Source organism: Lasioglossum baleicum, chromosome 10 (genome assembly GCF_051020765.1).
Source record: "Lasioglossum baleicum chromosome 10, iyLasBale1, whole genome shotgun sequence".
In the NCBI taxonomy this organism is placed as follows: Eukaryota; Metazoa; Arthropoda; class Insecta; order Hymenoptera; family Halictidae; genus Lasioglossum; species Lasioglossum baleicum.
Window position 1 is genome coordinate 7,003,698 of NC_134938.1, and position 27,990 is coordinate 7,031,687.

The 27,990-nt window shown below is 43.5% G+C and overlaps 1 protein-coding gene and 1 long non-coding RNA gene across 4 annotated transcripts in view; one reads left to right on the top strand and one right to left on the bottom strand.

Annotated features, from left to right (window-relative positions):
* The window catches only part of LOC143212624 (uncharacterized), a 27,971-nt gene extending 5,571 nt beyond the window's left edge, over nt 1-22,400 (top strand). Inside the window, exon 2 of one of the 2 annotated variants that reach the window (XR_013009732.1) lies at nt 62-22,400. This is a non-coding gene — a long non-coding RNA (uncharacterized LOC143212624). The remainder of the gene's footprint in view (nt 1-61) is intronic. The other variant, XR_013009731.1, reaches the window with a different exon arrangement.
* The window catches only part of LOC143212607 (uncharacterized), a 41,234-nt gene extending 13,381 nt beyond the window's left edge, over nt 1-27,853 (bottom strand). For both annotated transcript variants that reach the window (XM_076431549.1, XM_076431548.1), the window contains exon 1: nt 27,577-27,853. The gene's annotated coding sequence lies outside the window, so the exon portion shown is untranslated. The remainder of the gene's footprint in view (nt 1-27,576) is intronic.
* Nucleotides 27,854-27,990: the final 137 nt, after the last annotated feature.

Here is a 27,990-nt window from a genome sequence, read left to right on the forward strand (position 1 = left end):
GGGTGATTCAGCTGAAGCTGAAGGATACAATGCATTCATTGTTTTTGTTTTTATTTTACAGAAATGCAGAACACATGGCAAAACAGCACGGTTGCAGACTCTGGCGTCAATCCAGCTGTGTGACGTCAGCGGTTCAAGCGAGTTTGAATCTTCGCACGAGATGAGCGAGACGGACGTGAGAACCGTGAGACAGGATGTCTACGGTCCTTTTCGATTTTCTTTCTTGTTCATCTTCCGAGGTAACGATACTGATATTCTTCAATCGCCCTACGAACTGTAATGTTACACTGTTATGGCAAATAATCTTGGAACATTTTTTTCCAAGTCAACTCATTCGTCAAAGCGCCATTGCACATATTCTGTCAAAGAATTAGAAGTTTCTCGACGGAACTACGATCACACTGTAATTTTTAAAAGAATTCCGTATCTTTATAAGATTGTACATCTCCATTTTGGAATTTTTTCTACGTCTAAGTGAATACGTGGACGATCACGCAGTCGCAGATGATCGCGAAGCATCGTCTCTCGAATCGCGCAGATAACTTTCTACGTGGACTGGCAGTTACGTAAAGATCCTCTTCGAAAGGATCCCGGGCGGCGTCCCGTTAAAAAAGAAACGAAGACAAGAAAGAAAAAAAAAGGGAAAAGTCATGAAAGAAATTTAAAAGCTGCCGCCTCGATATCGAAAGTAAAGGAAACCGGCCGGCAATAATAGCCGTGGAATGAGTCAACCGGCTCCGGGTATCTAGCGGTAATCGTTCCTCACGACTTCCGAGACACCCTGTAGGCTACGGTCAGACGGGCGAGCGTGTTCGCGCGTGTACGTGTAAACGTTGCAAGGCATATACTGCACCGAAAGCGGTTGACCCTGAGAGAGCCAGGCACAAAGGACTGATTCACCCCGGGGCCAGGAGTGAAGTCCTCAGGAGGAAAGGAGTCTCGGCGTGTTCACCCGGGTCGACTTCGCAGGATCCGTTTCTGCGCATGTGACATAATCCTGTGTCGAGAAACGATGCACTTTTGTCGCCAATTACCGGTTTTCCCGCAATTACCAAGCGCGCACCGTTCGTACGCACAATCGATCGCTCGGTACCGCTTTTACTTGAACGGTGAAACTCGAAAAGGGCTCATCTCGGATTTTTTACCATTTTCACCGTTCCACAGATAAGACTGTATTTCAGCGAAAGAATATAAAGTAGCATCAAAAATACGTTTGAAAACGACTGACAAACAAAGCAGCGAATAATCCCAAGTCGATTAGAAAGTTTCCAGAATGGTCCACCGTCCGAGGGTCGATTATATCCGTTGGTAAATAATCGAGGGACGCCTAGACTCTAATCGAAAGTACTGTTCGGTCTGTCGTCCGCTGTTTCTAATCCCCCGATAGTAAAAATAAAAATTATATAATCTGTGGCGGACGTATAGTGAGTCCATGTGAGCGAGCACACGCACGCGAAGAAACTTTAACGGCGGAGGATGTTGACGAAGGAAACGAGTTTGCTTCGCAGCGAGCACGATTATCCTCCGGCCAGAAAAGGCTCCGCGGTCGTCGTCGTCGTTAAAGGACATTCTGCAACGACACTGACTGTAATTTACGAGGTTCACCTCCTGATAACGTTTCGCTCTGGCGAGCCCGAAGACTTTCACCTTGATCGTAATCGACAGGAAACCTTGCGCAACTTTTCTGCATTATCTATGCATACCAGGCATTTGGTAGAAACCGAAATTCAGCACGCTCTATTAGCACACACCGTCCGATCGTTCGTTATTTCGCGCACGTCGATTGCTCGCGCGAAATCGCGCACGGAGGGGTTGGTTGCTCATGCGTGGATGGAATTTTCGAGTGTGCCGCGTGTTATACATGGTTTCTAGGAAAAACCACCAGGAGCCTGACCAACAGAATCGACTAATTAAAATCCTCTAATGAAATATGCAATTTCCTAGCTAATTTCGCTACTTTCGACTCCGCCGAGTGTGAAACCATCCATTCGAATTCGCTCCGATCACCAATTATGGAAGAGTAGTCGAGTTTCAACCACCGACTAAGATGAACAATTTATAAAAGATATAGTATCGTCGTTGGTAGCACACACTCTAAATCAACCATTCGAATTGGCTACGATTAACAATTATGGAAGAGTAGTCGAGTTTGGGCCAGCAAGGAAACGTATCTTCGAGTTGCGCAAGCCGATTTTGATGAAACTGATGTGAGACAAGTACTTCACACGTATTTTTTTAAATCCGTCCACATTGAAGGGGTGAAAACAGTCCCCAAAGTTAGGGGTAAAAAATCACATTTTTTAAGAAAAAGATTTAATTTTTTTTAACTTGTGTGTTTTTCAATGGAAAATTCAGTCGCGCAAGAAAATTTTAACAAAAGCTATTTGTTTGAACAATATATTAAAAATTTGGTTTGCTGTTCCTATTGTTCCAAACTCATTTTCATTTTTTATTGCTTCGTAAATTATAAAAAATTGTGTTAATTGTTTGGAACCAGCGGTGATATTGTACGGATCAGAGCCCGAAAACGAGAGAAAAGGGAAACGATGAGTCGTAGAGTTACTCTGTTTGCAAATTGCCAAGATCGTATCGGTCCTCCCGGCATAGGTGATACGTATGGACCCAACCAGTTCAGCTTGTTTTCCCGGCCGGTCTACGGACCTTCGGAAACGGTTGAACGTTACAAGTGTCCTCAAGCCGGAGCTGCTCTGCCTCTGGATATGTCCGCGCCACCGCGTGCAGTCTTGTGCACGCCAGCTTACAAAAGACAGATCGTGTAATTGCGTGCGAAACGGTCGTAGAACGCTCGGAAATCAGGAACGTTATTGTGGGCGGCCAGTTCGCTTGCAGCAGGAAAAGGTGGATACCTTCTCCCGCGTGTCTCGAACCCCTACAACGTCTCCTAATGGTCACTCTACAGCTCGCTGGCTTTGTCTAATAATACCGACGCGGGTATGGATTCACTGGTAAGATAATACCGTCTTCTCGAATGACGATGATTCCACGTGAGCAACGCGCCGGTAACTTCTATTTATTTCACCGATTTCAAAGATACACATCCCGCCGGATTTATAACAATGTCAAACTCTGCGCTCATGTCCCAACTTTCTAAATCGTCAACGGCAACTAATAACAACCTATAAAAAATGTAAATTGACTGCCTGTTTTGAGGAAGAGCGCCGAAGAGAGTCTCACACAGTAACCGCCTGACATTTAAGGAATTCTCGAGAGCATCGTTGCACAATACGCGCATCGACAGGCGCATAGACCGCGTGCTATGTCTGCCGCGGTCCCTGTAATTTATGCGTGTGCAAACTAGTTCGTAAAACAGCCGACTTTAAGACTTCTCCCCCACTCTACCTTCCCCTTGCTGTTCCACGTGACGCATCTCTCTCTGTCGCGCATGTTACACTGTCACGTGGCTGATGGCAGAGAGGGGGTAACTGTTTCCCCTCGATTCGAGTCGATTCCCCTGATCTGGCGACTCATAAAATATAGAAATATATAAATGTGAAATATTGGAGTAGCTAAAAAAAATATTCCACTTCCAGGTTAATTGTAATTTTAATCTTTCCCAACTTTCCCTTAATTGCGCCGACAAATAATGGCGAGTTCACGCTTCCTCGAAATTTTAATTCGGCCACTTTTAGATACCCTAATTTCTAAGTGCATTTTCAAAGAAACAAAGAGAGAAATGAGCTCTCGAGCAACGGGAGATAGAAATCGGCGTTGAACGGTTAATTACCAGTTCTCGTATCGGTCAGTTTGTTTGGCAACGATTGCCAGCCAGCGGACGTTTAATTAAAAGCTCCGCAGGCGTGCCATGTACTTTGAACACACTGCGAAAAATATCCTGCTCATTGTTCCCTCGTTCGTGGATTATGCGCAACGGGGTGGCGACCGTATTACCGAGCAGCATCATGTTGAACGGTTACACTTGTAATTAAGCATACAATAGTTTGTAACCGTTCGTTCGCGTTCGAGCCACTCGAGTCCCGCTGACAATGGCCGTAATTACGGGATCCGCGGGAATTTTCTTCCTGTGTTTGTGCTTCTGAACGATCACGAATCTTCGGGATAACTACCCGACGCGGTCGCTGCCATTCTACCGAGGTTGAAACTGCTGTAGCAGAGTTTCCCTTGACCAAGAGGTTGTTCATCTCTCGCGGTGTATTGGCTCGGTTCCTTTTCCAACCATTTGCCAGCGTACACTGTAATTGCTACTATTTGCGTTTGTTCGTGTTACAGCGATACAATGGAAGATTAAAAATGGAAGAAAATTAGAAAATGGAACATTGAAATTCAAAGATAAAATTAAGGTACTTGTTCAGACAGAACTTTCCCTCCAACCGAATAGATTACCTTAGAAATCGAGAATGAATATTTTATAGTATTAATTCGATCGAGGAAATTGTACAGCTTGTAACGAAGTGTAAATTCGGGATTCGTCGAAGTAAATGTCGTTTTCTAATGGATATCGGAGCCGACTGCCGAGTGTATTTGCCGGCAAGCGTCCCGAATGACCTTTCTACCACACGAAGCCAGCTCCACACCGAGATGATGATGATGATGATGATGATGATAGTGTTGGACTTTGCAAGGCGCATCCTCGCCAGTCGACAACCTATACTCTTGCTTCTATGGAGGGAACGAGTCTGTGTTACTCAAGATACTTTACTTTCTACATTCCTCGCGAGACAATACGTACACCCACGCAACATGCCTGTCGTGTACCTGTCTGTACAATCGGAATTATTCGGGTCGACGAGTGCAGCATTTTTCGGAAACCCCTCAAAAATTATTTCCTATTGTTCATTATTATTTATATTCATCATTATTCAAGCTTTTAGTCATTTTTTAAATATATACCGGAAGAAATTAATTTGTTAAATAATTCCTCACGGAATCTTCGTGGAAATTTAATTAGACGTTTAACATAATATTATCACGCATCAGTTTTGCTGTAGACTAGGAGGAGATCTTCGTCAAAGACGCAGCTGTAATATCACTCGCATAATCTTCGCGAAGTGGGTTGCGATAAACCGGATCAGTATAGAATTTCAAATAATGATGACATAATCGAAAGACATTTCCAATTTAAAAAACAATTCTCTGAAAAAGTCTGATGGCGGTAAGCAACGTAGAACGTCTGAGAAGATCACAACCAGGAATTCGAATAAAAATGTGATTTATTGATAATGTGTTAATTTATAAGTAATAAAATATTTTTCTATCTCGCGACACGGTCAAGTATATTAGCGGCCGCGTAAACGCAAGGACTCGAAGTTCCGGTTTCATCGAGCAGGCAATAACAGTAGACCGCAAAACAACTATCTAAATTTGCAAATGTGTAATTCCGATTTAAATTGAAACCCAACAGAAATTATATATTTATAAATGCGAAATTATAAACGGTCAACCACATCAAAAAGTGAATATGGCAGAGCTACGAAGTGAACGAACCGAGTGCAGTGAAGGGTAAAAATTGCGAACACGTGTGTACGCGTGTCCGTATACTTGTTCGATATCATGAAAATGTTAATCGTTAATCGCACGGTCAAGACTATTAACGGAATCGCCGGCAACGCGAGACCAGAAGTTCCGGTTCTATCCGATTCTCCATATTAGCATACGACAACACCCGACCAGACATGAAAAACCTAATTGATTTCGTCGGATATAACGTTTCCACGTAGTCGGACCGTGCAAGATTTCATTCGTTTACTTTCCCCAGTAATTATCTCGAACCATCGCGGCAAGGTTAGCCCGGCGATAGACGTTCGATTAATTCGCCTCGGGTTACCTTTTCATCCCTCCCTGTGCAATCTTGTCGACTCGTTAATCTGTTACATCGTAATACACTGCTGTATCTTCGCTATTATCGCAGAAGGATAGCAATTGCGCGTGCGATCACCGTTAAATCGTTATTCGCCGCCATTTCCGGGCGTGGAACCCTTTATAGAATTGGGAGAAATTCACGAACTCAAAAAATTGAAGGAATAGACATAATCAGACTACGGATCCTCATGCAAAGTAAACATTTTCTTATTAATTCTTTTTGAAGAATTTCAACACGCCGAGAAAAAGAAAGTTATTCGTTTCGATCGGCCATAAATTTAAATATAAAATTACATCATGATCGAATCAATAGAATACACTTGAATCGAGGGGAGTACAGTTACCCCCTCTCTGTCGTAGAAGGGGAACGTAGAGTGGGGAGAGAACTCTTCTGCGTCCACGCTCGCCGGAGACATCGACGCAGGGTAAGCGAGCACCCAGTGATTTCAACGGGCAGATTACACGCCGCGCGCCGTGACAATGACTTGTCAACGCACCTCGCGGAAGCGCGTTACACTGTCTCGTATTAATTACTTGAGTGACTGAGAGAATTACCTGGTAATCGGATAGATAAATAATTGATTACAATAGACTAGGGAACGTGGTCAAGATTCTCAGATTTGCACCTGTTTATCCACCACTTATATTGCAACTTGTATGTAAATAGAAGAAGGCTGTGAGATTTTGAAATGCAATAAGGAGTAATAACGAAGCGATAAAACAGCGATAAAAGACGAATCGAGGTTATTGAATTCTCGCTCGATTGGTAACGAGGTGAGACTAATTATGGTGGTTTCCTCCGTATCTCTATCTCCGTAGCGTCGAGTGTACAGTCTGCTTACATAACGCAGACAATCATGAATACGCAATGAAAAACGCGTAACTCATTCAACGGGGAAAGAAAAAAAAAAGTTACACCGCGCGGTGGTGTTGTTACAGCGACCAATCTCTTCGAGACATGCGATTTCCTTGGAATTTTCAGCGTGTCTATAACATTGATCTGCAGAACACATGTTTCAAACTTTCATTACGGGCTCTCGAAGGAATTTTGAAAATCCTCTTTATTTTTTCATGTAACTCCTATCGTGTGCAATTTTTTCCAAATATTTTCTGTACGTTTTTCAGTAAATCGATGCTTCTGATTGTTCGGAAAAGGTGAACTTGTTTGGCGAAATTTGAAAATTCGGATTCAAAAGTCGTCGGAATATTTAAAAAATTACTTTTTGATCTCCCGGTTGATTGGATTGACATACTCGCGCGGCGCCGGCCACGCTCCCAAGAACGAGTCGTGTTTATCTCTCGCGTTTTTCTCGTTCGGTTGCGTCCATGCGAAATTCTTAATGACGACGTCAGTGCCGCGACGGACAGGCAACGATAATTGTCGAGGCCTGGTGCAGCAGTTCTGTAATTACGATGTCATTATTGCACGATAAATTATCTCCGGTCCGCCATGATTTCCTAGAGCGTGATAGCGCCGCGCCCGCGCCACCGGCGAATCAGAGATCCCGCGGCTCGCCTCGAAGAATACCGTATAAACGGGAATCTTTGCTGCGCCGTCAATTTTCGTGGTTGATCGTACGCGATTATCGGCATTGTTCCGGCAAGTCGACGAAATTCTTCGCGGATGCAATCCCCGCGCCGGAAACGATAAATTAGCGAAATACCCACACCGGTGTACGGAATGGGAGACAATAGCTGGGACTAGACCCACTGGTAGCCTAACGGGTTCTAAAGCTTTTCTAATTAATAGTTCCTTCGGGGCCGCGTGAACGCGTGCGCACCGCTCGCGGTGGAAGGCACGAGAGGAACGCAGGACCGGTGTGCTTTATGCGTTGATTTATGTAGACGAATGTCTCGCGTGCTCGACTTCTCATGCTCGAAGAATGCGATTTCCTTTTTCTGTTGCATCAGGTTTTATCGGGCCGCTTGGTTGACTGAGTGCTTCGGTGCGAGCATATCAATTAACCCCGCGCCATCTTGTCAGGTACTGACATTCCGATGACCTTGGGTCAGTACTTTTACACACAGAATGACAAAACAGATCGATTGGTTTAACAAGAATAATTGGGTCGGATTAAAGAATACAGTGCAATTGCATCTGGCGGGTGCATCGGTGCATCCACATGAAAAGTAAGGTCATAGGAAGCTAGGACGTGCTATGCCATACAATTTTGTCCTCTATCATTTTTTCCCTATTTTCACTAAAAAAGGAGCAGTGCGAAAGATAACATTCTGGGAATAGTAGGACTGATTTTTGTGCTTTCACATTCCGGGGTTGTAATTATGTAATTTTCCACGTGTTACTCAATATGTACTTGCTCATTATAATTACACATCGCGCGTTACTTAATAATTAGGTACTGTTCACGTATTACGATTAAATAATCGTTGCGGGGAAAACCTGAATTCCCTAGACAGCTACGCGCGACGGAAGAAATCCCATTGAATCATCGGTCGACGTCACGCTCGATCTCCTGAAAATTTTTATTTTCCTATCCCGGCTGGTTCTGCCCACGCGCTTCACGCATGAACAATGCAACGACATTCATAAGTATGGACGCGCGTAGCCTTTCGAACGTATAAATAAAACATCGACACATAGCTCGCTCTGTCAAATAAAAATGTACATTCCACTTGTTTATTCGTACACATACACGTGCATTATCGTTAAACGGGCAATCGAGTGCAATCTGCGCTGGCCTTACACTTACCCCGAGGACGCATACATATTTTACGCCATTATTAGCCTCGCGAGTGATTAACAGTCTCCTCGAAGCTTATTAACTTGTAGGTCTCAATTCAAATATCTGCTCCTAGCGTAATTCATTTATATTAATTCCAAGGATAGAATGTTCGTTTAACATTTAAACGCTGATCGGCAATTAACTTCAAAAGGATGCAACTGGGTCTTACGACACAAATTAAATCGTCTCTAAATTCGCCGATTATGATATTCGAGGAACTGGAATTTATGTAAATGCGATCAGCTCGACTAAGAGTGAATCTGAAGTCACTCCGTCGATATTGTAACGCGCTGTTACAATTTCTCGTTGAATTATTTATCGCGAAGCTCGAAGGCGCGCGTAGCGGATCTAAGAACCTCTCGCTCGTTCCATATACATGTATTGTACTATATACTATTTGATATCGATCTAATTATTATTCCCGTATGTCGAGCGTGCAAAATGTATATTTCACCGTGATCGTCAGTGAAAGTCCGTGTCTTTCCCCCGACGATACGTTCGTGCCTTAAGTATCGGTTATCGTCGCGTTGTGTTATTTAAGGAAAAAAGAAAGAGAATCGTTGCATATCCTCATTCCGTATCGATAAATACGTTTCGAACGTTCTATAGACTCGGAAACATTTGGAGCGTGTTGCTCCGGTGCCATATTGCACGGATACGTGGCCCCTCTCGCAGTTATGGCTGTAGCGACAGCAAAGAGACGCCGACACATACGGTCCGTGTACCCACACGTGTTCTTGACGAGCGCAAAGGGAGATCTTTTACGAGTGTGGGTTCGCAAGGCCTCTAGAGGCTGTACAACGAGCTACCGGCGTTGCAAGTCTACCTGTCCCACTTTCTAATCAAACCGATCCGATTTATAATCCAGTCCCGCCAGTCTCTGCCTCTGTATCGGATGTTCCTTCAACCATTTACCAAAAAATATTTCAGTATATCCAGCAAATAAACGAGTAAAAGATTTAATGTTGAGTGCAGCATATTTTCGAAAATGTCAAGCAAAATTGCAGCAAATCGGAATCTTGAATTTTATCACGTAGAATGGAGGATACGAGCAATGATTTAATGATGTTAACTGCAAGATCTGCTTGTAATACATTTTTCCGAGATTTTCCAATTGTGAAACAGTGACGAAGTCGGGATTTCCAATTAAAAGAGGAAAAATCGCGTCATGATTAATACGTGCCGGTGTCAGTATAAATCGATCGTGATTATCATGACAAAATCGTTCTAGTCTGTTACAGAGTAGGCATTTTTTGTTTGAAGCAGTGTCCTATTGACGCAACCAGTAGTATCGGTTGTTCGTCATCTAATTACCTCTACGAAAGCAGGGAAAAACTGGGTGTACGCGTTTGTTACGTCGACACTAATCAAACCGAGGACTTATTAATATTCCTGCATTGGTTTCCACTGGTCGATCAAGCTTTATCGACGAACACGCGTCCCGACGTGCCACCTTTAGGCTTCGTTTCGAGGAGAAAGGAATTCGTGAACTGCCAGAGAGCCGCTCTCTGTTCACGACTTAATGAAAATCATACTTGATAGTTTATCGACCGGTCGATAGCTCGCGTCGCGCACCTTCTAAATTTCATCGGACATTTTTTCCCTTCGAGACTGTTCGCCCGTTATGGCAATTACACGGGGACAGCTGTGTTCTCCTACCCCTTCGCGAAAGTTCCTTTCTAACGCGGAAACAACACATCGATATTCCGCGAATAATTGCATACGAGTTTCAGAGAATATATTCTTCCAATTTTAAAAGAAATTCTAATCTCAAAGTCCACCACAGTCATTCCCAGGGGAATTTACTCGGTTCGAGGGGAATATCCCCTTCTCTACCAGTACCGAATCAATCACGTGAGCGGGCTGTGGTGGAAGAGTGAGGGTCGAGTTTCAATCTAGCGACACTGAAGATCACAGACAGACGGTGTCTAGAGTGAAATTGAAATTCACGAGGAAACAGAAAGATTATTCTGTGCTCGAGCCGAGAGAAGCGTGTGCCTGGCATAATTATTTCTCCAGCCATTCGACGTGGAACGAACTGTGCACGGTTCCAGGGACACCTTGACATGTCTCCGCTCCTATTTTTCTCGCCTACCGTCTGGTCACCTATCGACATTTCTGATTAGCAAAGGAGGACGTCTGTCTCTGGGTTCGTAGCACTCTTACGTCTCGATCCCAACGAACGAGATAGCACGCGATGAATACTTATGCCAGTTGGTTTCTTCCATCGCAGTGTTTTCGTTCTGAAACGTCTGCTTCGGCGTGGGCTTTAATCCTCGCACGCTTCTCAGAAATAGTCGTACAAAATATCAATCGTACAAATAAATTAAAGAAGCAATGATATATTATATTACGCCCACTTCTGAGGAGATCGACTATCCCCACCCGGTCAGCCAGCGCGAGAGGGGAATACCGGAGCGCGGCAGTGGCGGTATCTTGCTTAGAAATATTTTTGGCGAAATTCTGCGGCTCCTTCTCCAGCAACAATGGCGGCAGGATCGAAGCTGGCCTGGGCCTCGGGAGTTTCACCTGTACCAGGGTCGATATTCCTGAAATCGATCACGTAACACTGTGAAATCGCGTCTGTGAAAGTCGAAATGCCCGCGCTAATTTCAATTCCTCCGAACCGAACGGGAAGGACCATGGAAGACCTGTTTCGGCCCGGTCGGGCTCACGTGTGCTCATGTTTCTTTCGCGTGTGCCGCACAATGAAACGCAATCGGTCGCTGCAAATTACCCGGCCAATAATCCCCGGCGCTAAATCAGCCTTCCGCGGACGTTAACGTGGCCCGAGATTTCTCCTTCGTGGCTCGCGCGAGCCGTTCGGTCGCGATTCCGATAAAACTTGAATAATGGCCAGGCGTGTATCTACGCGCATTCTGCATTCTGCCGCCGAAGCAGCGCGAGAGCTATGCGAGAACCGGCTGACGGACGTGGAATTTAATTTAATAGCCATAAACGGTCGCGAACGACACACCGACACGGCCCGGCGAAATGAAAGTACACCGAGCAACGAGCGACGGAGAGAGGAGAGATAGAAACGACCTTGCGCCAAGCCGTGGACGAGCCTAACGCGTCTGTAGATGATCGTTTTCGATTTCATTCGGTGCTGATCTGTCTGGAGTGCCCCCAACGATCACAGTCGCCAGATCAGGGGAATACAGTTGCCCTCTCTCTCTCGCTCTGACAGAGACGAGACGCGTCACGTGACCAGACGGAAGAGTGGGGAACAAGTCTTTGCGTTCAAACGGTTCCCCCACTACAGTATTCTCGCCGTAACTGTCGGAAAGATATCTACCGTAACTGTTAAAATGTTATCAGCGGTAAACATGCTCGCGACGACCGAGCCAGCGCAGCAAAAAATTCTCGTACGTCATAGCGCTTTTTTTATTGTTACACGGAACTAATAAAATGTGTTCAAGCGATGAAACATATATGCATAAGAGATTTACTGCATAAATTAGTCGCAACAAAAGCACACATTAAACAGGAAAGATATGAATTCGAATGTAAAAAAGGAATGTTTTCAGTTCGTTATTTAAATTAAATTGATCTTCAAACACCACATTGTAATGAGTTTATTGCTCGTAAGTGTTTTCCTTTTTGCCAACAGTTTCTGCATACTATTAATAAACTCGATTGACGTGCTATGTACCGTCCTCGCGCGTGTGAGAAACAAGTTCTAGAGATTTTCATATCTCCCGAGGAACTGGACAATTATTTGAAGCAATTTAAAAACACTCTTTGCGTTCAATTGCGCTTCGTTGAACTCGTGATGCTTCATTAAACCAATTAGAATCTGTCGCTGCATACCTATTTAAGAGCCTCCGTACTTATCGTCGGCTTTCCGCTTGTGTAATTAATTAGGAGATACACATCTCCTTGTATCGATCGTTTCGAACCACGGTTCTTGCATCTTCGATTCGAAACCGAGCAAAAGTGTAAATGTCTTGTTTTAAGCGGAGATGCGAGCTAAACAATATCAACATTTTAACAGTTAAAAATAGAAGATAATTGTTCTATTCGGATCGATTTTTCCGGTTCCACGTTTCCAATTTCCTCGATTGTTCGGTTCATTAACGGAACGATCCGCGCCGATATTCGAACAGGAAACGATGCAGCTGCCACGTGCTAATTAAAAATAGCGGTGCGTTCGTTCGTATTGACTTGGCAACCGTAGCATACGTCAACGAACTTGTATCGTCGACAGTTTAGCGGTAAATCACTGGCCGTCCGTTTCGTCGAGCGCCGTCCGGAATCGCGGTGTGGAACGGAAGTGCTGAAAGGAGAACGCCGCGCGGTTTTGTACATACACAATCGGTCTATTGACGGTTTACCGAACTCCTATTACCTGTTTCGTAAGCCAGATTACACCGTGCTGTAATTAAAAAGTCATTAAAGAATCTGTCTTCACCGATCGGATTTCGTACAAGCCGAAACGAATCGAGGACTAGCATTCGTTGGTACCGTTAATGCACTTCCGGGATGAAGTTTATTGAGACGCGCGTTTTCGGCTCATTGGTTTACCCGGTCGAGCCACCACCCACCGAGCAGGTTTACTTTGAAGTTGAGACCGAATCAGATTTTTCTATGTTGTAACCTGGATTTTATTAATAGATCGATAAACCAGCTCGTAGCTTCGTTTAATTGAATTTATTTTCCTCCGAAAAGTAATGCAAAAGCTTCGCAGATCACAGCGTGGAATATCGCTCCAATTAGTTAAGAATTCATTATTTCTCGATACACGGGTAGACTCTGTCCTCGATTAAAATTAACCTGTTATCTGATCGCCTGACATCCTGCCGTTCGCTTTCCTTACGGCTCGGGATTGATATTTCAAGAATGTTGTGTGCAGTCGGACGTGTTTTTAATTGCAATTGTTGGGAACCGATGATATCAACTTTGTTGTCCGTGCCTGTAACGGATATTGTAGTTATAGTGAATATCGGTCAGAGTAAATGTCGGACAAGATTTGGGATGGAATTTGTGTGGATCTGGTATGGAATTGCCTACGAGGAAAATGTACACTCGAAAACGTCGATTTATAATCTCGCGAGTACATTGAAAAACGCTTGGAATCGCCGTAACTCGTTCCGCGGTGATCTACGATATCCTGTCGCGGTTCCCCAAGCAACACCATTCATCCGGCGTGCAGAAGAATCAGGAACACGTAACGAAATGACTAATGCGAAGCGATATTTTTCGGACCGGCCGAATAATAAATAACAATCAATTGATCTGGTTGGTCCGAGGATATTTTCATCTGTAAATCTGGCCGGCAAGCGCGGAGGAATGCCGCGCGAATAGATGCAACGAACGCGGAAGCGCAACGGGGCAACGATAAATGTAGCGGTGACGAACGGTGCTCGCGTGCAATCATCGCCGATGGCTTGCCGCAAGAAAGATAATTCCCCGATTAGGAATTGCCGATTTGTCTCGTGTTACCTCGACCGTGAAACGACGTTTTTGAGGCAGTACCACCGGTTTTCCTCCGCAGACCGACCGACCACCGATGATACACGTACGCATAAAAACCGAGCGACTCGAGCGAGCGGCTGCGGAGCAGTACGTTCGAGGAACCGTAGCGCAAGTGTCGCTCGAGTTCGGCTTGCGGTACACCTCGAGGAACGTGGATCGATTAGGTTGTCCGATTCGTGACATCAGCTTTAAACAAACATCCCTTTTCTTCAAATAAAACTTAACGGTTCTCTCTGTGACTGTCGCGACGATCTCTCTCTCTCTCTCTACCGTAACTGTTAAAATTTATTCCCGCTCAAATATGTGCTCGTAAATATGCTCGTACGCCATAGCGTCTTCTTCTTATCTAAATAAAAGTCATTGTTTAAGGTATATAAATATAATCATCGTATTCAGTCGAGAAACGGCGAGTCTCTCAGTTACATAATACTGAGCCTCTCAGTTACATGAAATTTCTTGGTCGTTCGCGTTCTCATGAGATGTAAATGAAGAATTTTACTACCACATTTTGATTAATTATCTATAATGAAACAAGCACAGGACGACCACGTCGACTGGTGATAAACTAGCGGCTGTGGTTGCTCCAAGTCGTCTGTGACGTCGGGAACACGTGTAGTTTTCCCGGAAACGACCAGGAATGGTGAGCACATGGGTATGACGAAACCGAAGATACCTGACTCCCGGGCCAGCCCGAAAATAGCCGTGGATTTCCAGGATCCTGGTGTCAGGTAGAATTTACGGCCCTTGGAACTGACCTCTCCCCGCATCGGTTTTGGAGACGGAACCGGGTATTTTTAAAGACGATCGTTACTATACAGGGTGAACCAAGGAACGCGATCGCTGCACTGCGGATCTCGATGCAAAATAAAAATGTTCTGCGTTGTTAGTACAATCGTAAATAAATTTTAACATTTTCAAGAACATTGTATCAGTCATTCCCGTCTTAGCGCAAAAATGCGCAACGGTGCTTCGGCATTTTTCCTCCTGCTGGTCAGAAGAATTATGGCCGCTAAAAGGTGTTTCCCGAGCGACCTTGAATCGGTCGACTTTCAGGGTAGAAAAATATAGTGTTTCGTCGAAGAAGGTGAAAGTGACCTTGAAGCGGTCGCTACGCTTCATTCACGAAAGAAATTCACGAATTCTAAATCGGATTATTGAAACGTGTACGAAGATTTCCCCGATCAACTTAAAATAACTGAAACTGAACAATTGCTAAAGGAAAGGCCGCACGGAAATTCGTCCGACTAATTGCTGGGAACTTCTCTAATTACGTGGGCGTGTTCTGTAATTAGTAATCAACCGGGATGATTAATTGGCGCATCAATTATCTGCTGCGGGTAAGTTCAATGAATAATGGAGACGCCGGCAATGCTCCTCGCGCGTTGCCAGACGAGAAAGAGGTGTCAACGGTGTTCAAAAAATACAAAGTAAAAAAAAGAGAAGTGATTGTTCTAAATATAGTCTACTTACGCACAGTCCTCTACGCAACATCGCGGAACGATTTACAAAATATGCAAGCGGTGTACGCCCACACGAGGCTGTGCACGCTCACGAACGGCCTTCAAAATTGCGAAATGGCTTCAAGCGGAAACTGAAAGCGATCCGCGCAATCTCGGGTCTCCTTAGAGCGGTTTCTAAACTCTGCGACTGTCATAACTTCGTTCCCCGGTCGAAACCGAACCACTTTCGTCGACAATATTCTCGGTTTGCAACTTGTTAATCTGCTGTTCGTACTTGGTGTCCATCTGCTGGCGAGCAGAAACTGTCGTCGAACCTCTTTGTTCAAGTAAAAACCCGTCAGAATGGGCACAGTTAAAACAACATTATTTATTTATTCCATGCCAATCTCACTTAGCACGACTTTATGTTCTGCATGTTTCACAATCCACCGTTTCGTAATCCTTGCTGTACAATTTAGTTCTCCGAACATTAACTTATGCCACTGTATTCGAAAGTATTAAAAGACTTTCACAACTAATAGATAACGAGTCGGTTCTTTTTCCTTTTAGATTATGATCTGGGCGTTTAGAGAGTTTCGGTGGGTATAGGCTCGCGCTCGAATGACAGACAGTGATTGAAAGTATCGAGTTTATGAAGGCTGGCAACCTCGAAAGTTCGGTTTTCGTTTGTGCGAGTTCCTGTCGATCTGAAACGATTCTGTTTACAAGCACACGTGGGTGGTAAAACATTCTATCAAATACAATTATATTCGCTCGGTAGTAACGACCAGGATGAAAAATCAATAATACAGAAATTTTTGGTACGTGTTAGCACAGCGCATAAAAATGAACGGTCCGCTAGGAACGATCGAAAAGTGGATAAAACGAACAGCAATTCGCAATCCATTAGAGCCACTGCAACTCTGCAACTTTTCCTCACAGGGAAATCATTTCACTTGCATGCTCGGTGCTGGCTCGCTCGAACAAGACCAAACTTCTATGGAACTCGTTAAATCTTGTTTATCTCGTTGCCAACTGACGGGGTAAATTATTGGAAAGTAATGCTTTCTTGCTCGCACGGAATAATCGTAAAGCCAGGATTACAATTTTGAATTAGCTGACGATCGCTACTCCGAATGATCAGCTGCGAATCATTCTCTGCAGAGAACACTAATAATTTCTACGAACTCTATCTCCACTTAAAAGTCAACGAATAAAAATTGTCCGCATTAGTTTCAAGCTACAAAAGCTATGTGGACATTTATATCCTGAATTATTTATTTTCTGGCAACTGGATCAGCAAATTGCAGATCCGGAGATCCAGATAATTAATTGAAAGCACTTCTAACCAGTCTAAGTAACCAAGGGTTCTGCTGGAAAGTGTGTGCAGCTTTTCGAATCGATCTCCCAGCAACGCGAGATCTGTTTCCTCTGGATCGGCGTGGTGCGCAAGACCTCCATTGTTCGATGTCGTAGAGATCCGATTGTCAGTGGGAGAGAGACTGGATTCCCTGTCCAGTGGAACGAAACTGTAACGCCAGCTCGGTTGCCGGACTGCATACCGATCGGACATTGGCAGCGGCAAGTGAAAGTGTCGCCCGGTTCAGCTGGTCATATGCTTAAACGCGCAACAGTCTCGTGTAAGTAAGTATGTACACAGACTGGCAGCCACTTAGAAATCCGCCATGCTGATCGGCCCATACTGGGCTAACCCGATCGCTATTGACACCGGCTTGGCCTGGCTGCGCGCGTATTTCTCTCTCTGTTCCTGTTCTCGCGTTCCAACGGATCGCGTGTCCATATGCAACATCGAAGAAAAGCGGACACCTCAGTTCGCGAAAATTCCCACCACGCTTCGCTCGCAACCGTGGACCAATCGGGTTTCTCTCTGAAATTGTTGTACAGTATTCCGTAACTTTCGTAGAGGTGTCTGCCATGACTTATTAACAGACTGTGGATCTTTATGCAAGATAAAACTGTTTTGCATTGATCGTGGGAAGCAGGAATAACATAAAAATTGATTTCATCCCTTAACGACTTTGTTATTAGGTTGGCAACTAAGTTCGCGACCTCCACATTTTCTCAAACAAAGTCATTTATATATATTTTTTAAGCACGAGTATTTTATATCAAATTAATCGCAAAATTTAGAGCTTTCGAATGATATATAATGATTTATAATGATACAATAAAAGAGTTACGAAACAAAAGCTCGCGAAATTAGTTACCAACTTAATAAATTACAAACGACATTATGATATTCTTGAATTTTTCTAATCCTTCACTGTTTTATATTTCACTCAACCAATTTCTTCATAAATGCACAAAGATCCGCAGTCTTGTACTTATCAATCATTGGATAATAATTCGACGTCATGTACAGGGTGTATAAAAATTAATGGTCATCCGTTCTAGGGGCGAATCTACACCTCTCGATCGGTGGACATTCATCGGTGGAAAATCAAATTTTGCAAGAACTTTAACAGCTTATATCTCAATAACTATTTATTTGCGACATGTGGCTCCTTTCAAACTTTTTTCTTCTGCATGAGTAGAAGGTGTTGATGTAAAAAGCAACTTTACCAACAATTTTCTTTGTTATAAACAAGTTTGCGGCAAGTTTCTCTTACAAATGTCCACCGATCCAGAGGTGTAGATTCGCCCCTAGAACGTATGACCATTACTTTTTATACACCCTGTACAATGTTTACGGTACACGTCGTACACCTATTATCGAGGCATTACGGAAGTGTTTGTTAGTTATTATTTTGATATATAATCTCGTATTAACATTAACTTTCCCAAGTTATTCCTCTCGGAATATTCAAATATGTTTGCAACTTACCGATGGGCTGTGTTTTAATACATAATGGACATGCTTGAAATATTTCCTTAATTCTCTTGATATGATCTTCAGACTTTCACTTCTCCATGGATATACATATCGTTCATATTTTAACATATCGCACATGTGATACGGATATGTGTTAAATGTTACAATTGCAGGCGATTGTATACTTCCGCGAGCTAATGTTTTTCCTGTGTTCTAACAGTGTCATCAATGCAAGAATCGCACTTTTACACGAATAAGAAATTCTGTAGATGACTGACTAGCACGCCTGATAATGTGAAAAGTAACACTTAAACTAACGTTGTAAGTTAATGACGGTTGTAAACGTGACATTCGGAACCGGTTGATAATAATGACGGAATATTGCACAGCTTTAATAACCCGTTTTACTTTTCCGTTTCCTGCGCGATGGAAAAATAGGACAGGCGGTTCCATAACCTGAGATGCAATGTATTTCTATCGCGTGATAAATTAATATTCCGAAATGCGCGATATCTTCGAGATTCTAGGACATGCTAACGGATCGCATTATGACTATTAATCTTCCTGACAGTTCTCGCTCCAGCTAAACATCGATGTGCAGAAATATCGCTGTAAAAGTCATCGCGGACGTAGGAGGCGATCTGTTACATATTCACACGTGAATCAAGAAAGATGACACCCGGTCATGGCATCTGAGCAACTGGGTGTTCACGTTTGTTGAACTCGTGACATCGATGCGCGACCAGTTCAAGAAATAAGAACATGCGGGCGATTACTGTTACACGTCGCGCCACGCTGATCGATAAGCATCAAAATGGGACGAAAATTAGAAAGATAATTACTTTAGGAAAATTGATGAGCTACACTATCTTCCATCAGTATTTGACCACTTGACGGAATCGAATCTAAAAGTTCATATCAACGTTATAACTAGACATTTAAAGCAAAATTGACTAGATAAAATTCAAAATTGTAGGAAAATTGTGAAAGTTTGAGATGTCAATACATGATTTCTTATCTATTAAAATGATTAAGGGAGGAAATAACATTAAATTTGGATTCTATTTCTTGCAATCGGCGCAGACAATTTTTATTTTGCATAAAGTTCCGCGGTCTAGTTATAACTTAAATTACTTTGAAGTAGAATGAATATAAATGTATACGATTGATATAGAAGCATTTGTAATGCATTACATGTTAAGCATTTTACCAGTAAATAGATGAAAGTTATTAAATGCTTCTCGTTCATCAATATATCCACCTCGCTGGGCAAAGACGGCGTTTATAATTCGAGGCAATCTAGCAACAAGTTTTTTAAATGTTTCTTCCTGGATTTCGTTCCAAGCACTTTCTAAATAAGTCCACAATTGTTTCTCTGATTTTGGACACTTTATTCTCACCCTTCGATCCATTTCATCCCATAGTTTCTCAATCGGATTCAAGTCCAACGTCCTCTGATTGCTTTAAATAATTTTGACACACTTTTGCACTAAGTTTTGGATCGTTATCTTGCATAGAAATAAAGTTTTCGTCTATCAGCTTCGTTCCTGGCAAAAGTTACATTGGGATGCCTTATTTTAAATATATTTTGTATATTTTCGATAAACTGAAGGTGGTGAAATACTTATGGACGGTAGTGTACGTCACACAATATCGAAAATGATTTTTCCAGCAAAGACCAGTGGGCGTGGACTTCTCGCGCGAATATATACATTAATGTACGACCCGTTTGCCGGCGATTGGAAAATCCTCGGCTAATTACCACACGTACAAGGAAATCGAGGTATTCGCGCACTTTCGACTCGTCTCGGCTGTCCCTCGTGTTCCCCACTCGACTGCCAGGAATTTAGAATGACTTATGCTCGGAGAAAGCTTCGCTCAACCTTTAAAGGAATCCTAGCCGCATCGTCAAGGACGGTTCCGTCGACGTAACCGCGGCAATTCTATGACGAAAAATGCTTATTCAATTAATCAACTTAAATCGCTTCAAGAATCATCCCTTTCGATGGAGTAGAAATTTCGGCCAGTATGCACGTTTCGTAATTTTTGATATTCAGCGTCGACAGTCCGAGAAAATTTTCACCGTGTTCCATTTCGAAGAAAAGTACAGTGTCATTGTGAAATCGATGCCACTAGGGTGATCCAGAGGAGAAGTCCACAATTAATCAAACAGCAGCCGGACATATCGCGAGGAAAGTTGGACATCGTTCTAATGATGTTTCCATGACACCATCAAGGCCATTATCATCGACCGTCCAACAGAACGGTTCACTTAACTCGACTAATTCCCGCAGTGATGGTTACTTGGACAATCAACGGCATTCTCAGCTGTTCGGCGAGGCTGCCGTTTACGTTAAAGAAGAGAGCAAACTTGCTGAACACCGATTAACGTAATTCACTCGAGAGTTACTACAGCGATTATGCTTATCACATTCTACTCGACCAATCGAGGTACTTAGCTCGCGAAGATAAACTCCAGGATTGATTAATAAAGTGTGGATTTTGGTGCAATATCAAAACCACCTGGATAAAATTTCGACAATCATTCAGTTTTATTTATCATATGCAACGACCCAATTGCAATTCTTTCCAAATTTCTTTTCCACGCCTTGCAGCACAAACCAATGAATCTGAATTCTTCGAAGAATTGAAAGAAGTCACTGTCCTTTTGAAGATAAATTTCAGGATTGAATACTAAAGTGCGGATTTTGATGCAATATGAAAACCAGCTGGGTAAAATGTTGACAATCAATAAGTTTTATTTATCATATGCAACGACCCAATTGCAATTCTTTCTTTTCGACACCTTGTAGCAAACCAATAATGAATCTAAATTCTTCGAAGAATTGAAAAAAGTCACTGTCCTGTTGTAAAAATGCGCATGCGATTAAACCGTCCTGCTCGAATATTACAGGATCGATCACGATTCACCGGATGAGTTGGAATTTCTACGGAGGACAAAAACCTGTTGCGTCTCGTGGTGTATCAGAAGAAATTCTCCTCCTCCTTGATTACTCACTTAGCAGCTTTCCTTTGAGTTTCTATCAACGTACTCGGTGACTTTCGAGCTGAGACCACGACTATTCAGGGGGATAACTCGCGTATTGGCCACCGGCGACTGCCATTTTTGGGTTCTCGGTAGCCAATTGTTACCTTTCGATTTTTCCGCGAACTAACAAGTTTCACGAAGCAACAAGTTTCACGGAAACAGTGCTTATATACACTGATGCCGATACTTACGAAAATACTTGAAACGCTGCAGTTCTCGCGCTACCGGTTCGCGCGATTTAATGCACCGCTGCCGAGAAGAATAGAGGGAAACGTCCTTGAAGTTACCGTTAGGATGAAAAGATTGATTAAGCCATACACTTGCCACCGCAAACGCTGCTAATGGTGTCGTTCGCAGCTTCCGGTTCGAAATGAACGTCGCGTTCGAAATTCCCCTCCCTTCGAAAGTAAATATTGATCAGTCGTCGCTTGAGGAAACGAAGAAGCGAAAGTTGCTGATGAAACGTATGTACGTGGACATTTAACACCAATTTTACGGCAGGCATTTCGTTGCATTTTTTAGCAGGCTTCGAGTCGGTGAAATTTTGAATTTATCATCAATTTTAATAGGCTGTGTCACCTGAAAGAGGACACTCGATTATGTAGATAAGGTGCAACAAGAAGTAGCTGTCAAACCTGAAATCTCATAAGCGAGTTTATGCTGATTCCATAATTTTAGAGTCCGAAGGATCAAACTTGGAAGTAGAAAATTAAACTTTTACATATTACGCCCTGATTCATCCATCATCATGACCTGATGAAAAGTTCTCTTCGTCCCCTACAAGATGCAGGAACCATATGAATATGTCTTCCTATCTTTAGCAATTGTAATAAATTGAAAATTACATATGGGTGGCTTTAAATCGTCTTAATGTTTTTACTGTTTTAAGTTACATCCACCCATTAATTATACAGGAGGCCATACTGAAGGATGCCACCTAATTATCTCCTCTATATTTAATGATACATAAAATATTTATGACATAATTTAAATGGTATCGCAGGAGGAATATCATAGAAGAACAATTTCTTTGTCCGGTTATTTTTTCGTAGTTTTTTTTTAAGGTCATCGTTATTTTTTCATCGGGAAAACTTGTTTTTTTTATTCCATCTTATAGCGGCTGAAAAAATACATTTGAATGTGCTCAAGTCATTAACAAGATGGAATAAAAAAAAGGTTTTGCCGATAAAAAATAACGATGAGCTTAAAAAAACTATAAAAAAATGACCGGACAAAAAGAATTGTTCTTCTATGATATTCCTCCTTCCATACCATTTAAATTATGCCATAAATATTTTTTTTGTGCTATTAAAAATAAAGGAGATACGTAGGTAATAAATCTCTACCGATTAGTACGATGTATAATGAGTAGACTTTATGCAAAATAAAAAATGTTTGCATTGATTGCCAGACACAGGAGCCATATAAAAATTTAATTCCTCTTTTAATTATCTTATTAAGGTGAAACTAATACACTGGTGGCCTTAAATATTTATAATACCTTCACTGTTTTAAATTGTACGTGCCCATTTTTGTCATAAATGCATAAATAATGAGTGATGCTTGCCTTAATCGATAAGGTTTGTTTAGAGAGAATGACGTCGGTTCAAAGTATTGTAAATGTAACGACCTAATACATTTGTGCCTCGATATTGTCGGAGTCTTTCACCAGTCAGCGCCCAGCGGAAAAATGTAAACGACCTCGTTCTGACCTAAATGTACCCCGAGGAATCCGCGACCGCGCGAGAAGTCCTGTTACCTTGGTACCGATATGTTAATTCAAAAGTAATAAGGTATTTAGCGAGGCCTTCTTCTCGATCCGGTGTGGAGAGCGGGCCGAACGATGACTCGGTTATGCGAACCAGACGAATTTTAAATGGTGAAAGTCTACCTGGAACCGTCGGTTCCAAAAACTTTATTCCGCGACGATATTGCGAGAGAAAAGATCGCGCGAGTCCCGAGAGAGTATCGAGTCGCCGTTCGCGCAGATTTCAAATGCAAATATTACACAGATCGCTTGGAAGCGTTGCAATTAGATGGTAAACAGGCTGTCGCATATGCGAACATTTATCGAGCTGTTAACGACAAGAAAAAGTCGTTACGCGCGAAATAAAAATATAGTTAGGAGGTTCGTGTGTCAGCAGAACATTCGAAAGTAGCTCGATTGGCAACATTTTTTGCAATGAATAAATTAGAATATTCCGTATGAAAAGTTGAGAAATCGTGCGGTATATTTCTATCATTCCAGTAGAGAATTATAAATTATTTTTCTCACTGGAATTATAAATGTAGAAAACTTTTGGCGATCTAATCGGATCAGAGATCGTTATCGGTGTGTTTTATGCCTCCGCGGATTTACGACGAAGGAGATGCCCGTTAATTTGCAATTGTAATCGCATTCCCAGTTCGTGTAAAACATTTTCACGCAACGTTTCGTAATAATAACAGCAGCATTGATCGTGTGCGTTCGGGAGCCCGGCGTAACGCATTTCGATGTTTACACTTTCGACATTCAACCTGTTCGATGCTAATAAGGGTGCCTTTTATAATTGATCACGGAGCGCGCGTGATTACGTAAGAGGCGACGCATGTCAGAAAGTTCGATGCAACAGCCATCGACCGAGTTTTTACATAACCGAGCGATCCATAAGAACGTTAGGCTATTTCTGCAGATTAGAGTCGGTATTAGAGTATTCTTTTCAAATTCTCTGTCCTTTATCCCCTCGACAGTGTCCCCAGACAGCAAAACAGATTTTGTAAGAATTGCAACCGTTCGAAATTACACCAAAAAATAAAGGTTGGCACTTTTTGAAATTTTTTAATTCGAGCCCGCAAATAAAATTAAAAAATTGATTGTTTGAAACCGCAAACCTAGAATAACCCTTCGGACCTCTCCCGTTTGTGTTCTCGGTTCGTATTACTCCGATAAACAAACGGAGCGAGTCGGGTAAGCGAGCCAGAGCAAAATTCTGCGCACCGAGACGCATTTTCTCGAATGTTTTGAAATGAACGGTCCCGGTTCGCGCGGGGTGGTAGTTTGCTGCACATGCGAGAGTGCAGGGCGAAGCGGTCGCAGGTGCAGTCTCGTGACGTCAGGCCCCATTGTTCGGGGCAGCATCAGCGCGCCGGGGCCTCATGGATCTTGCTCACGACACGACCACTGTATATGTATACCACCAGTTTTACGAGCCTTTCTTCGCAGCAGAATTCTTTTTCGTCTCGGCCGTTTCGCCTGTTCCCAGCGTGTCGTTACGACGCGATACATAAGGAAACCCGACCACGCCACAGTGGGCCAAACGTCACATCCGGTTGACGAAAATTCGAAATTTCAGAATTCCGGATAAGGGATGAAATCAATCTTCATTTATTATTTTTGCTTCCCACAATCTGGACATTTCCATTTTGCACGAAGAACCTGCCGCTTCTGTCCCAGAAAGTTGAACACAGTTTCATAAGGTACACCTTGTGCAAATTATGTTAATCATCTGCTTATTCAGTTCTGTTGAACAGACGTTAGCTCTTTTGTCAAGACTGGTCGACTGTTGACAGACCTGTTAAAAAATCCTTAGCATGGACCGTAGACTTCCAGAAATTGTGGAATAATCGTCGGTAGATAATTGATTTAATTAACAAACATACTTTCTCTATTCATTCTTCCAAGTTAATTTTTACTGCCCATTTAAATTCGGAAGTACAGAAAAATTATAGAAGATTCTAAAAAATTGTAAAAAAACAGCTTTTTTATCATCTAAAATGGCACCTCGTAATGGAAGACCCTGTACAAGCAAAGGGCCTGATCGCAGCATCCTGCAGAGCGGGATTCTTGCCGGAAAATGTTCCCGCACGAAGCGGGAAGCCCGACCGGGAAAAATGGTTGTACCCAGGTGTTGTTCGGCTCTTCTTTAACGTTCCCGTGCGAGGCGGAGTGGTTCGGGCCGCGTTTTCCCCGAAGTGGAAGAAACCACACGCGGCCTATCAATTTGTCAGTGGTACTTCCCCAGTCCTAACGAATTCGCCGAAGCCCTTTTTCCCCGTAGACACGCGGGTAAATACTCTGACGGAATTCCAGGCTGTCCGGCGTGGATCAAGGCGAGCCGCGGGGGACTTTTATTTACGTTCCGCCGGGGGTTTACAATCGGGCGCAACAAGAGCGGACTTTCGAGGAAAGAAAAAGAAAAAAAATCGGCGAGCACGGTGTCTCCGTGGCTGCCGGACCGGGCCAACGAGGCACGGGTCCGGGTCGGGCCGCGCAGCACATGCATCTACCAGCCGGTTCGACTGCATTTCATGGCTACCCATACGCAAACATAGGGCGCCCGCGCGGGCACACCGTCGTCCTCCCTACCAGAACGTGCTCGTCACGTACACACTTTCAATCTCATATGCAAAACACATGGAAACGATTCAGCCGGTTGCGGAGCTGGCCCTCGACCGTAGACCGTCGAAATTCGGCTCGGATGACGATACATCATCTCGGACAGGAAATGAAGGGGTTTCATCGTAGGCGAAAAAAACCAGCTCTATTCGAGCAACCACGAAAATCGTGTAAATCTTCGGGGAACAACAAAGCCCTGTTTCAAAGCGGATAATTAGCTTTTGTTCGATCGAACCGGGCGAGGTAATTCGTTTGCAACCGAATGCCATTGTTCGTGTCAAGATCGGGAATCAGTTTACGGACTGATTTGCAAATCGGCGATTAAGCGAACGGTTTATCGTATTGCGCAATGACATGCGTACGCGGCTTAACGGCGATACGGAAGAACAATCCGATAAGATATCCTGCGTCGATTAGCTGGCAATTAATATCTACTCAAGAACGCGAAAGATTCCAATTACCGTTTCCTTTATCTTCCGCCGGGCACGGACGCGCCTGGAAAAGTGTTCGTGCGAGCACTTAAGTAATGAACCACAGCTCGAAAGCGATAATTGCCGTGGGACGCTCCGTTTTCCTAAAATCTAAACGCACGATCCCTCTTGCAGGCCGCAGGATACTTAGAGGATACTTAAGATTCCTCCGTGGATTCATCTACCCACATACTCGAGCGCACCGGCTCGATGCATTAACCTAGCAGCTAGATTCGATCTGTACGAAGCCGCACGTAGGAACGTCCGTCCGCCCGTTCGTTCGTTCGTTCGTTCGTTCGTTCGTCCGTCCGTCCGTCCGTCCTAACCTTCCCTTCTCGGACACGCCTCGAATCACAATTTCAAATGCCCTAACCGATCGGCCGATTCCACCTAGCATGATTCGCCGTCGTGCTCACGCCGGATTTCTGAACGATGTTAAAATCCATTCATGCACTGTGGACATCATACTCCTCCTCAAATGAACGTGATCCTGTTTTTTCACACGAATGGAAGAGGATAATTATGCTTCCTTCGCTCGTAACTTCACAGTTCGAGGACATTCAGCAGGACCTCGGTCACCCTAACCTCTAAAGATCTATACGCAACACTGTTTGTTGAACAAATTAATAAACATTCAATCAGAAATTCATTCATCAGAAATAAAGTAGACATCTCAGAATGAGCACGGGGGTATGCATATTGAAATATAAATGTGAACAATATTCGAGAATTATTTAAAAAAATATTTGATTGGTCAGTACGGCGATTTTCAGGAGCCGGCTCTTCATTATCCAGGGTCAGGATAATGAAGATTCATGCTGTTTCGGAGCTAATCAATTTTCATAATGAAGCACACGGAATTTGGAAGAGGGTTCCGAATGCTTTGCATATTTTACGTCCCACCAGCGATTAAAGCGCGTCTAAAAGTGTAGTAAGCGGGTTTATCACCGCATCGCGCATTCAAATCACCGGGCACTGCATCGGTCAGGTAGCCCCTTTGTTGCGAGGTACACTGCACCAGGAAGTCTAACGAGATTCGATCCTAGATTTCGAGCCAGTACGGCAGGAAGCATGATTAAGAGATCCAAATACATCGAACAATTTAATAGTTTAATTCTCACAACTTCTGATCATCATCTTGCTTATATCATCGAGGTTCGTGTGAAACATGCTTCCAGGATCATGAGCACGCGGAACCTCGAATGAATATCGAAAGCTAACCATGACTGAAATACATCGAACAATTTACTAGTCTAATTATCACAAGTTCTGATCATCCTCGAGGTTCGTGTGAAAAATGGTTTGAGATTCATGATCACGGGGAAACTCGTACGAATATTGAAAACTCACCCTGACCGGCGTTCCTAGATCCCCATGACACTTCTCAAACACTAATGACAAAACACAAAACGACGGATCCTGAGAGGACGGTGAGCAACTTCGACGAAGTCTCTGATATCCCGATGGGCACGTGTACACTCGCGCAGATCGAACGCAACGATTTTTCGAACGGAAAACTCGCGACGAGTCGAAAGGGACGCGGGAAAACGCGGACTGACGAGACGTTTAGCGACGAGAGCGCGAGCCGAGGCCTTCCCTCACGATGGTAACAGACATTGGGCCCCCGGAGCTGGCCGCCAGGCTCGTCCGAAGGACCCAACGCGTTCAGCGCATGCGTCGCAACCCCTCCCCCCGAGGCCAGAGACGCCTCGTGGGGGAAGGATAACCGACAACCCTCTTACTCGGACCTGGCCGATTCCTGCA